Genomic DNA, 14,182 nt, shown 5'->3' with positions numbered 1-14,182 from the left:
TAAACAATAATCCAAAAACATTCCCACGGAAGGTGGTCCCCGAGGCCCTCAATAAATATATATCCACACCTCTAAGCACTTCCAGGAGCTCTTACCCCCAGCCGATAGCGATTGGCTCGAGGGCACCAATTGTACACACCCAGTGCTCATTAATTAACCTCACCCAGGGGAGTCCAGCCCCCTCATGGGGCCCTCCCCGCCGCATAATTAAGCCTCAATGCCACCAACCTCGAGGACCCCCCTCCGCCACTAAGCACGAGGTGAAACCCTTAACCCCGTGCGCCCCCCCCCCCACATCCGGAACGCTGTTTCTATTCCCTCTTGTAGTCCCAAAGACCAAACATCTATCCCCACAGCATTCAGGTGCACACCGTCACCTCTCCAAAATGCCCCGGCACCAGACTCAAGTTCCCTGTGCCTCACCACAACAGCCCCGTTCCTGGCCATAAAACGCCCAATCGCCCTGTTAACTTTAATCCGTGCCTTATTGAGCTTGTCAGCCGACCTCGCATCCCTCCAATAATGGCGTGGCACGATGTCTGACCAAACCGTGATTAATTCCGGAAACATTGCCCATAACCGTAGGAGATCAAACTTGATATCCCGTATCAACTCCCTAAATGGTCTGCCCCCAAGGTCATTCCCGCCCACATGCAAAACTAATATGTCGGGAACCCTATCGAGCCGAACAAAACGGTGAAATTCCTGCAGCACTCCACTCCATACCATACCGCGTTTTCCCAGCCAGCGAACCACTGCCTCCTCTCTATCTAAACCCAGCTGGCGGCCGTTCGGTCTGACATCAGCCCGTAAAGCTCCCCAAAAGACATATGAATGTCCTAAAATCCAAATCAGGCACGGAGGCTGCCCTAAAACAGAAAAAACACAGTCAACCTCAACAATCCCCTAAACGAACATAAGACCGAAAGCGAGACGATTCCCACCGCCCAATACGCTTAATCAACTCATCCCCAAATCCCATTCTAGCAGCCTCAGTTGCGGCCCCAATGCGGAAAGAGTGACCGGCGTATTCCTCCCCCTTGAGGCCCAACGTCCGCAGGACTGCTCTAAACACACTTGTGAACTGAAACCGTGATAAAAAGGATCCATTCGCATGCATCAGCAAAGGATCCCTTTCCCTGCCCACTCTGACCTCCTTAAATATCCTCAGCCGTGCCACTGGGCACATATCTGAGCCTGGTACAGAGAAGAGAACTACCTTCTTCCCCCTCCCTAACTGATCCGTCTTAGACCTCCTCACCACTAGCTCCACCCTATCCGAGTATAAATCCACATCCTCTCCTAACAAACCTCCCGGCCTGGACACGCTTGGACTCACGAGCTCCCCAATCCGCAGTGCCCCGAAGAAGGCAAGCGAAAAAGCTACCCCGAACAACCTTTCCTCGAAATTGGAACTACAGACCTCCCCTAACTTCATGCCCATATTCTGTAACAACTGGAAAGACACCGGCCTTCTCTGATCCTGTACGACATGACCTCTCCTCCAACCTTTTAAAGCCTGCGCAATCAGGAAATTCTTAGTGACGTCAGGCCTGCCGCCTGCACGAAACCCAAAAGCCAAGCCCGCCATGCAGCGCGTGATTTTTGCCACTGACCAACCAATCTCCTTACAATGGCCTATATATAGCAAGACAGCCAACTCGTCATCATCCTCCTTCAGACCTACTACCTCACGCCATTCTAACCAGCTCCGCCATTCCTGATTGTATGCTGACCATGTATTCGGGGCCAAGGATTCCCTGATGAGCTGATCGACTACCCGTCCAGCAGAGCCCAGAGCCGACTCGGGAACCCGGTCCCCTCCCTGTCCGCCTCTGGTGCCAACTCCCGAAAACGCTCCCACTGTGAACGAGATAAAGCATCCGCAATGCCGTTAGAGACACCGGGAACGTGCCTAGCCACAACCCACAAATTCAAAGCCAGACATTCCAATACTAACTGCTGCAAAATAGTGACCACTGACGGTGAAGATGCCGACAATTGGTTAATAGCCATGACAACCCCCAAATTGTCGCAGTGAAAACAAATCTTCCTATTGCGGAATAGCTCCCCCCAAACAACTACTGCTACCAAGATAGGAAACAACTCCAACAATGCCAAGTTTTTAACCATGCCTCTCTGCACCCAAGACTCCGGCCACCGGCCTACACACCAATGTCCCTGGCAATATGCCCCGAACCCACCACTCCCGGCCGCGTCTGTGAAAAGGTCTAGCTCAGTAGCGACACATGTGTCTGACATCCACAAAGCTCTGCCGTTAAAAGCTTCCAAAAAAGTTGCCCACACCCGCAAGTCCCCTTTCAACTCACTACCTAATCTGACAAAATGATGAGGAAGAACCACCCCTGCTGTCGCTGCTGCCAGCCTCCTGCTGAAAATGCGGCCCATAGGCATAATGCGACACGCAAAATTCAATTTGCCCAGCAAGGATTGCAATTCCCGCAATCTAATCTTCTTCAACAGCAATGCCCTCCCTACCTCGGCCTTCAAACCCAGCAATTTCTCCTCGGGCAAGCGGCACTCCATATTCTCGGTATCAATGACAATACCCAAAAAACTGATCACAGTCGCAGGGCCCTCCGTCTTACCTGGAGCAAGCGGGACCCCAAAGTCTGCCGACACCCTTTCAACAGTCCTCAACAATAAGTCACATACTCCGGTCCCCCCAGGACCAATACATAAGAAGTCATCTAGGTAATGAATAACTGAACTACACCCAGAGACATCCTTAACCACCCACTCCAAAAAAGAACTAAAGGCCTCAAAATAAGCACATGACAAAGAACAACCCATCGGTAAACAACGATCAACAAAAAATTCCCCGTCCCAACAACAACCCAACAAACGCAAACTGGTTGGGTGAACCGGCAGCAAACGGAATGCCGATTCAATATCAGTCTTTGCCAACCTGGCCCCTTTCCCAAACCGCTTCACCCACTGAACAGCCGCGTCAAACGATGTATAAACCACCGAGCAGATGTCAGGGTCAATGCCATCATTGACCGACGCCCCCTTTGGAAAAGATAAATGGTGTATAAGACGAAACTTGTTCGCCTCCTTTTTTGGCACCACCCCCAATGGAGAGACTATCAAATCTGGCCATGGTGCCGACCCAAAAGGTCCAGCCATACGACCCAGCTGCACCTCCTTACGCAGTTTATCCTGCACCACCTCTGGATGCTCCCTTGCAGACTTCAAATTCCTCCTCAAGCCCCCTGAAACCTGCACGTCGGAAGGTATCTTAAAACCTTCCCTAAACCCCTCCTCCAACAACACGGCTGTCTGCTGGTCAGGATACCTACGCAGATAGCCCAGCATCCTTTCCAGCCGAACCGGTGTCTCCCCCTTTTGAATTACCGTCCCGTGACTTCCCTCTGAAGCATTTATTTGCACCATGGGTCCCTCCACACGAGGAACATTCATGTTTAAATTTGCATTTTGCCCCAAAACGACATGACCCGTCATTAAAGGCAAAGCAGAGTCCCTTCTGCATGGCCGTCCCATTTGTGGCCTCCCTCGCCCCCGTCCCCGTCCCCACGAAAGGGCTGCCCACTTTTTGTGGGAGCCGTCACCTTTAACCATAAAGCAATATCCTTATGGTCCCAACGTATGTTAGGGCGAACAGCCTTCCTCTGCCTAAACTGCTCATCGTACCTGAGCCAAGCCAAGCCCCCATACACACGGTATGTCTCTCCTATCGCATCCATGTAACAAAACAAGCCTGAACAATTGTCAGGTGCCTTCTCCCCAATCACACTAGCTAAAATAGCAAATGCTTGCAGCCAGTTCGTGAATGACCGCGGTATCAGCCGATACCGCCGCCGTTCCTCCTCCTCCTTCTTCTCCTCCTTACGGGGCCTATCCAGATTAAAACGCTCTAAAGGGAGCAATGAAAATATATCAACGTATTCCCCTTTCCAAATCTTCTCCCTCACCTCCTGCTTCAGGTGGGCCCCCAATGGCCCCTCAAAGCATACATACACCTCCCCTTTTGCAGTGTCACTGAGCCTCCCACTCTCCTCCTGCGTCCCAACACTGCCCCCTTCTGCCCCTGCACTACTGCTACTTTGCTCACCGCCGGATACCGGCACCCCGCTGCTCACCGGCACCCCGCTGCTCACCGGCACCCCACTGCTAACCGGCACCCCACTGCTAACCGGCACACTATTACTGACTGGCACACTAATGCTAGCTGGTGTGCCCGCATTCTGCGGCACCCATGCTGCCGCCGGGGACGGCCCCGCCCCCTGCCGCAAACCCACCAACCAATCTGCAAAACCACTCAATAATTCAGTAAAACCTCTACTCATTTCCCCTTGGAGGGCTAACCCTCCCCCCCCCTGACTCTGCGCTAAAGCATTAATAGACATAGAGACAGACTCACCAGGCTGCCTGGGGGCTGTGAACCCAGCAGCCGCAGGTCCAGTGTCCTGACGAACTCCAGCCAATGAGGAAGGACCAGGTATTTCTCCATCATCTGCTGACGCTGCCATCTCTCTTCTCCTGTCATCCCGACCCTCAGGTACAGCACCAGCCGGCGTGACCTCGTTGGAGGCGGAGCCAGCTGTGCGCCTCTCGCTCCGTGTACCAGGCCTGCGGTCCTCAGCCTGTACTTCTGCCCCCCTGGCACGACTCACCCCGCACTGGGCAGCAGCATGCCCCGCATGCCCCACCGCACCAGGTCCAGTACCACGCAACGCCGGATCTTCTTGCATGTGGGGGGGATCCCCCCCGCGCGGAGGGTTCCGCCTGCTGGTTGGATTCCTCCCAGACCTGGTCCTGCGGGCGGAAGGTGCCCGGCCCGCAGCCTGGCCTGGAGGGTCCCTAACGGGGCTCCGTGAACGGCGCTGAACCCTGGGGGACACAGATGGGCTAAAGCGCTCCGGAGGCCTGGACCTCCGAGGCCGTGCGCCCGCTGGAGCAGCCTCCTGCGTTGCTGCTCCCAGTCCCCCCAGCAGACCTGACATCTGCTGCTGCAGCCACTCAGCCCCTCTGGTGCCCGCTGCCTCCCTGAGGGCAGCAAGCGCAGCGGATACCTCCGCATCAGCGTTGCCTGGGGAAGCCATGGGAGATGTCACGCTGCTTAGCTGTTGAGAAAATCTCCCAGTGACCCCTATTTCCTGCCTGAACCCTGCTTATAAACCCCTCCAACACCCTGTTAAGCCCCTCCCCCTATGACCCTCTCCTTAAGCACTCCTCCTATGACTAAACTGCTAGTCAGCTCCCTACAAACCCTGTCAGGGGAGCCTACCCCCAGGCTTTGCCTCCAGTCCGGCTCCTACAATATTATTTTCAAGTACCCCAACCAGTCTGCACGGTACCCCAAGGGGTACACATACCCCAGGCTGGGAAACACTGACATTTCTTCACAGAACCCCGAGGCCAAAAGTTTCTTATAATGAAATTTAGAAAAAACATAATATGAAGTAAGTTAATTGTGTTTATGTCATTGTTAGGGTCAAATATGTGGTGGGGAAATGACTGCACTCACCTGTCATCCATAGGGTCAGTGATGTGGTGGGGACAGGACTGCGCTCACCTGTAATCCTTAGGGTCAGTTATGTGGTGGGGACAGGGCTGCGCTCACCTGTCATCCTTAGGGTCAGTTACGTGGTGGGGACAGGGCTGCGCTCACCTGTCATCCTTAGGGTCAGTTATGTGGTGGGGACAGGGCTGCGCTCACCTGTCATCCTTAGGGTCAGTTATGTGGTGGGGACAGGGCTGCGCTCACCTGTCATCCTTAGGGTCAGTTACGTGGTGGGGACAGGGCTGCGCTCACCTGTCATCCTTAGGGTCAGTTATGTGGTGGGGACAGGGCTGCGCTCACCTGTCATCCTTAGGGTCAGCTACGTGGTGGGGACAGGGCTGCGCTCACCTGTCATCCTTAGGGTCAGCTACGTGGTGGGGACAGGGCTGCGCTCACCTGTCATCCTTAGGGTCAGCTACGTGGTGGGGACAGGACTGCGCTCACCTGTCATCCTTAGGGTCAGTTATGTGGTGGGGACAGGGCTGCGCTCACCTGTCATCCTTAGGGTCAGTTATGTGGTGGGGACAAGGCTGCTCTCACCTGTCATCCTTAGGGTCAGCTACGTGGTGGGGACAGGGCTGCGCTCACCTGTCATCCTTAGGGTCAGCTACGTGGTGGGGACAGGACTGCGCTCACCTGTCATCCTTAGGGTCAGTTATGTGGTGGGGACAGGGCTGCGCTCACCTGTCATCCTTAGGGTCAGTGATGTGGTGGGGATAGGACTGCGCTCACCTGTCATCCTTAGCATCAGTTATGTGGTGGGGACAGGGCTGCGCTCACCTGTCATCCTTAGCATCAGTCACTGGTGGACGGCGGTCAGTGTGTCACTGGTGGAAGGCGGTGGGTGGTGAGTGTGTCACTGGTGGACGGCAGTGAGTGGTCAGTGTGTCACTGGTGGACGGCAGTGAGTGGTCAGTGTGTCACTGGTGGACGGCGGTGAGTGGTCAGTGTGTCACTGGTGGACAGCGGAGGGTTGTGAGTGTGCCACTGGTGGACGACTGTGAGTGGTGGGTGTGTCACTGGTGGACGGCGGTTAGTGTGTCACTGGTGGATGGTGGTGAGTAGTGAGTGTGTCACTGGTGGACGGCGGTGAGTGTGTCACTGGTGGACGGCGGTGAGTGTGTCACTGGTGGACGGCGGTGAGTGTGTCACTGGTGGACAGCGGTAAGTGGTCAGTGTGTCACTGGTGGACGGCAGTGAGTGTGTCACTGGTGGACGGCGGTGAGTGGTCAGTGTGTCACTGGTGGACAGCGGAGGGTTGTGAGTGTGCCACTGGTGGACGACTGTGAGTGGTGGGTGTGTCACTGGTGGACGGCGGTTAGTGTGTCACTGGTGGATGGCGGTGAGTAGTGAGTGTGTCACTGGTGGACGGCGGTGAGTGTGTCACTGGTGGACGGCGGTGAGTGTGTCACTGGTGGACGGCGGTGAGTGTGTCACTGGTGGACAGCGGTAAGTGGTCAGTGTGTCACTGGTGGACGGCAGTGAGTGGTGAGTGTGTCACTGGTGGACGGCGGTGAGTGGTCAGTATGTCACTGGTGGATGGCGGTGGGTTGTGAGTGTGTCACTGGTGGACAGTGGTGAGTGGTCAGTGTGTCACTGGTGGATGGTGGTGGGTTGTGAGTGTGTCACTGGTGGACGGCGGTGAGTAGTGAGTGTGTCACTGGTGGACAGCAGTTAGTGTGTCACTGGTGGACACCGGTGAGTGGTCAGTGTGTCACTGTGGACGGCGGTCAGTGTGTCACTGGTGGATGGCAGTGAGTGTGTCACTGGTGGACGGTGGTCAGTGTGTCACTGGTGGACGGTGGTGAGTGGTCAGTGTGTCACTGGTGGACGGCGGTGAGTGTGTCACTGGTGGACGGCGGTGAGTGGTCAGTGTGTCACTGGTGGACGGTGGTGGGTGGTCAGTGTGTCACTGGTGGACGGCAGTGAGTGTGTCACTGGTGGACGGCGGTGGGTGTGCCATTGGTTGGAGAGGGAGGTGGGGGAAGCGGCTTCTGCTACTCACCAGCGAGTGTCACTTGCACAATACATTTAATTTCTCAGAAGCCTCTGATACTTCACGGAAAGAGGAAATGCAGCGTGTTACATGGCCGAATCGTGCCGGATTACCAGACGCAGAACATGATCTCCGGGATGAGATGCTGATCCGATTCCATGTTGCAGTCTGCGCTATTGCTGTCCTTTCAGAATGGTATCATGTGGCGCTCCCATACTCTTGGGAAGGTGGGCATGTATACCACTGTACCTGTATGACTAGGGGTCTATGTGCTAAGCTAAGGAGAGATAAAGTACCAGCCAACCATCTCCTAACTGTCATGTTACAGGCACTGTGTGAACAATGGGCGTTAGGAGCTGGCCGGATGTCACTTTATCTCCATCCAAGGCTTAGTAAGTAGGCCACTAGGTCCCCGCACACTTGGGGCTGGGGAGAGCCAGCTCCTGGGACCACCGGCAAGGAGAAATTACAGTAAGGGCCCATACACTGGTCTGAGGCACCAGCCGGACCTGATTTCCCCCCCGTCAGAGCCCTTTTAAGGTCTCCACCCGATTTATCACATGTAAGAGGACTCTCGGGAGCTGGCGGGTAGAGTTCAGGGGAAATCGGATGCGATACATCGCCGATGACACCTTGTGTGCAGGACATTTAATCTCCAGATCCGATACACGTGGGGCCGCGCATCGGATCGGATGTCACCTGCAGAGCCAGGCGCAGGCCGGCCATGATTGGGGCCACAGCAGCTGAATATGACATCACGCAGCCGCCACTGCCTCCCCCAGAGCGCTACCCGAACCTGTGGTCAGCTGTGATGGCCCTTTCTGGGCACGCACATGCCAGCTGCCAGCATTAACTATGTGGCCATAAAGTCAACACCAGAATGTCAAACGTTTTGATGACAGCATGGTCACATTTGTAATGTCTGGTAAATGTGGACACAGTGACAATGCCAGGAGAGATAGAGCAGTTATATCGGGGCACAATGATTTACAGTATGCAGCCATCCTATACCGTAGAGAACCAAATACTCACAGCATAAGGAAATGTAAGAAACAAGTTCAAGATCCTGAAAATGCCGACTTATGACGTGTCAACGAATTCAAATCATCCACAATAGAAATGTTAGAGTTCGGGATAGAACATTTTTTTTTGATGTACAGTAATGACGACATTTTGTCAGATGCAGCATATCGACGTGGCTGCCGACATGATCACTACTGTATGTTGACGTTTCGCTTTCCACGTTATGAACTTTTACACGGCGAATGTCAACTTTATATGCGAACCCCATATAATAATGCAGTACAACGGCTGCCACCGATACTTGGCTTATGCTGAAGAAATGTCACTCATCGTACAGTGACAAGAGGGTTATGTGCTGCCACCTGCTGACCAAACTGCAGTCACTGCAGGAGAACATTGAACAGTCATCACCTTACTATAATGAAGTATAATAATATATAAGAAATAATGATTCATTCATTATTTCATATTTGCTAACAGGACAGCAGGATATGTTATCACAGTAAACATTGTTGTGGGCATATCCGGTATTTATTGCATTTTCCTTATCGGGATTTGGTACTCTTTGTGTTGACTACAGTCACAATGACGACAGACATGCAGGTACAGCATGTCGACACACAATTTTAATCCTACATTTTCTATTGTAATTTTTTAATTTTGTCAACATTTCATGTCCACAAATTGACTGTGTTAACATTTTGAAGGTGTCGACATAACAGCATTCCACATTATTTTGTCGACATTTTGAGTGTTGACATTGCATTGTTGAGATCATCATTCATATCTATTAAGGCGTACTGGGGTCCATCTGCTCAAATTGATACATAAAAACCTTGAAAAACTCAGTCAGCCCCTTTATGTGTCGACCATTGCTGGGTTGACATTTTGCGTGTGTCTTTTCTTTAAGGAATCTGTAGATAAATATAATAATGATTTTTAATACTTCCAAAACATAATCAAAAGGCTGCTGTGACCACCAGGGCCGGACTGGCAATGTGGCACTTGATGGACTGTGGGTCGGTCAGGGCGGGATGAGCCATGTGGCCTCCTGGTGATCTGATTGGCTCCCTGGGTCATGGAGAAACGCGGAATGCGGCTAAACCACACTCACCCCTCAATGCAAGGGTGGTTACAGGACGCCAGTCATCCCGGGTGACCACATGCTGCCAGGGTACCATAGCTGTTTTTTGTTCCAAATGTTGACATAGTCGACATGGACATCATATCATGCACCGATGGCTCATTGCGCTCGGCATGCTTCGGGCATGGTGCCACACTTCGGTCGGTACACTATTTTATTCTCCCTCCACGCACTAGTGGATGATAGGGCATGAAATACCAACTGTTGGCACGTCAGCTCAAAAAACATGTGAAAATCTCATGTTGACCTTTTGCACAGGATTACATGCTTGTTACATGCTCATTGTCATGTGTTACATGTTCATTGCCAGGGGTTACATGTTCGTTGCTAGGGTTTTCTTCATGGTTGCCAGAGGTTTATTGCTTACAGAGTTCCTGGAATCTGGATGGCGCTGTTCTATAGGAGTGCCTGCTGTATGCTCAAAAACGCGGCACGGACTATCCCCCTCTAAAAGCATTCTCCACCTGAGGGTCACGATAAGGTAAAAGTTTAAAGGCATGGGTGAGGGAGTTGCGCTGGAGGTGTGTGGCACTACCTTATAGGTGGGTGAGGGAGGTGCGCTGGAGGTGTGTGGCACTGCCTTATAGGTGGGTGGAGGGAGGCGCGCTGGAGGTGTGTGGTACGGTGGGTGAGGGAGGCGTGTTGGAGGTGTGTGGAGCTACCTTATAGGTGGGTGAGGGAGAGGCGCTGGAGGTGTGTGGCACTACCTTATAGGTGGGTGAGGGAGGCGCTGGAGGTGTGTGGCACTACCTTATAGGTGGGTGAGGGAGGCGTGTTGGAGGTGTGTGGAGCTACCTTATAGGTGGGTGAGGGAGGCGCGCTGGAGGTGTGTGGCTCTACCTTATAGGTGGGTGAGGGAGGCGCGCTGGAGGTGTGTGGCTCTACCTTATAGGTGGGTGAGGGAGAGGCGCTGGAGGTGTGTGGCACTACCTTATAGGTGGGTGAGGGAGGCGCTGGAGGTGTGTGGCTCTACCTTATAGGTGGGTGAGGGAGGGGCGCTGGAGGTGTGTGGCACTACCTTATAGGTGGGTGAGGGAGGCTGCTTATTAAGCATCTGCACACGGATAGATGCGCAACGGCTTCAGCAGGCGGACACAAGTGGAGTCCAGAAGAATCAGCTGCGCGAGTCTAGAAAGTCCTCAGGGTGCGCATGTGCAGTTATACAAATGATAGAGGACGGACATTGCGGAAGTGCGTCTATACCGCAAAGTGAGTGTGCCTATACCGCAAAGTGAGTGCGCCTATACCGCAAAGTGAGTGCGCCTATACCGCAAAGTGAGTGCGCCTATACCGCAAAGTGAGTGCGCCTATACCGCAAAGTGAGTGCGCCTATACCGCAAAGTGAGTGCGCCTATACCGCAAAGTGATTGCGAAAGAAAGATTAGAGCACACAACAAACGATAATAGCGGTGAGTAAAGGGAAGAAACGGCAGAAAAAACACATATGGTGACGGATCTTAGTACATCTCCCCGGCAGTCAGTTATTATTAGCGCAGTATCCAGGTGGCTTTTTCTTCTGGTTCTCAATTGAAGTATTTGTCACTCAGTTGATTTTTAGGGAGAAATTGACTAATATGGGAGTTCTGTCACATGGGATGTTCCTATGTGCAACCAATCAGAATCTATTTCTTATTTATTAAGCACCGTCTAGAATATAATATATATATATTTACACAGACACACAAGGGTTCTACTGCTAAGCTAGTCGGTACTTCTGTAGTTTCACGGCGCCGGGTTCTACGCTTGCCACGAAATATGTCCAGAAAAGTAACTTAACTCCATGCCAACATGGATAGTTCATACCCCCACTATCCATGTTGGCATGGAGTTGATTTTAAATAGCGTGGCCAGCGTAGCGAGCCACCGAGCCCGCAGCGTGGGCGAGCGAAGCGAGCCCCGCAAGGGGACTCAGATGCATTGCGCCATACTGGCGCCGTGAAACTACAGAAGTACCAGCTAGTCATTTCTTACTCTCTGCGCTGAGAATAACATACTGTATCACAATAGCTATTTATACTCACATTAACATTAGATTAAGTGAGGGCTGCCTAAGCCAGAGTGTACGTAAGAGGCTGACATTTCTGGGTTTGCAGGAAGGAGTTAATGCCAGTTGTGTGAAGTTTGGTTTCAGTTTTGTAGTTAGCCTGTGGGTGAGCTTAGGAGAGGGGTATACAGGCAGGTCCTTACAGGAAGTACTTCCTCTTGCAGAAGTTCCATCAGCCCCACTCACCCTCCCTTGGTTTTTCGGCATGTCATTTCTGGTACATTTACCATTTCTCAGGTGGTATGGCGTCACGGCCCAGCAGTCACTTGTGGCATAAGTGGGTGTTGGGAGGCACTGCCCCTGGAAACAGCGGGTGTGCATACCTCCCAACTTTGCGCGTTTAGCAGCCGGGACGTTGCTGCTGCGTGCCGTGGGCGAGCTGAAATTTTCGGGGGCGTGGCCTAATTAAGGGGCGTGGCCTATACTCGCGGCTCTCCCGCGAGGCCACGCCCCCCATTTTGCCGCTATGGGGGCATGACCCAGAGGCTCTGTGAGCCTCTAGCCATGCCCCCAGCCCCCTGGCTGCGGGAATAGAAGCTGTGCGCATGCGCACAGCGTTTATTCCCCGCTGCTTAGCAGCCGACAGGGGGGACTCCCAACAGCCCCCCCTCACCGCGGGACACTGCCGCCCGCGGGTGGGACAGCGGGACAGGCCCTGATAATCGAGACTGTCCCGCTAAAATCGGGACTGTTGGGAGGTATGGGTGTGTCCTGCCTTTGCGGGGGACAATCTGGGCCCTCCTTCACGGGAGTGTCCACACCAGCCATATAAGGGGTGGTGAGACTTCCCAGCGTCAGCTTGTGCCTTAGTCAGATGGGGCGTCTCAGTCGTCCCCATGTTAATATTGAATAGTTGGGGCTTTGGTGTCCGTGTCTTTATTGCGTCAGTGTGAGTTATTTTAGTGAAGCTTAAAGTGTGTGTAAGGTTCAAACCCAAGAAATGTACAGACGCCTCATTAGCACCTGATATTTGTTCTAGAATGATTGTTATGTAATAGAATTGCGGCTGCAGACCTAGGGGCTGATTCAGGCCATTCGCTCCACGAGAGGCAGGCAGGGGGTGGCGAGGGGAGGAAGCAGGGGAACGCCCAGTGTTTTATGGGCGTGTCTATGCGTGCTTGGGACGGGTGACTGATAAGTCAGTGTAGACCCGTGCGGCTGCATGTGAGTGGATGTTTCAGCATACACATCGCCTTGCGTGCTAGAACGGGGATTCCATCATCGGGGGCTGGCATTCAGTGGGCGGCGTTTACCTGTTCTCTAGGCTGCAAACATACGCAGAACAGCGATCATGTCTGAATCGGGCCCCTGAGTTATATCGGAACAATGTTCGTCAGGAGTTTTATTCTTTGTTTTCCCAATCATTTTTCTTCTGGTTCTCATTGGCTGCGGAACTTGCTGCATAAGAAACTGTTCCTAAATAAATACACAAATAGATGTCCCCTATTCTGGGGCATACAGATACAGATAGATTTAATGTTACAATTTTAATGTCAATTATTTTTACAATAGGATCGCCTGCAAAAAATGATCGGCGAAACATTGGGAAAAATGGTGGAAACCGTCTATTTCTGTCGTCTGATGAGTCCGGACATTTACAGCGGTATTAGGAAGCGGAGAACAATCTTACGCTAAGTCCGATACGTGATCATCGGCAAATGCAGAAAGTTTATTGTGACTTCTTAGCTCGCTATAAATCTGGATTTCAATCAGTCTCGAGCCGCTGGTACCGCGTTTGTCAGAGGCTGAGTCATATCACTGAGCTTGCGGGGAGCATTTCAAGAAAAATACAATTTGATTAATAAATTGTATTTGAATGAGACAATGCATAATAGGGCGCATCAAGCGCATTATTTAATAGTTTGATTTGTCTTTTGGAAATTAGTATGATTGCAGAAAGCGGGCTCCCCAGGGCCGAGGCTCCAATGAAGTATATGTATTATGAATAAATTACCATATTATGTTTCACTTACAATTTATAACCGCTGAAGTAATGAGCTGACATCAATTTGAGCGCTCTAATAATATGTTTTGAAAGACACATAAATATGAAAAATCCGCAGCCTGCAATTTAACGTAGAGATGTTCCAGTGCCGGATCGTATCTTAAAAACTGGCGCCCACTGCGGAGAATCGTAGATCAGGCGGAGGGGTAGTGGGGGGTAATGGGGGGCTTTGCTCAATTGGGACAGCGATGGGAGCTTATAAATATTCACAAATTCAAATACTCTTGGAGGATGTGGGGGGGAGTAATTTATATCCCACGAAAACTTTCTTATAGAGAGTAAAAGTCTGAAAGGATTACAATTATGACATGTTATTTCTAAGGCACCACCAGTGGTTGGCAGCGCCGTACATAGGGCACACATCAGAGCAATACAGGGTGCACAGCGCCAGACATTAGAGTAACTGAGACACTACAACAGAG

This window comes from Crinia signifera, chromosome 9, assembly GCF_055691185.1.
Source record: "Crinia signifera chromosome 9, ASM5569118v1, whole genome shotgun sequence".
Lineage (NCBI taxonomy): Eukaryota > Metazoa > Chordata > Amphibia > Anura > Myobatrachidae > Crinia > Crinia signifera.
Note: the sequence above shows the minus strand (reverse complement) of the source record.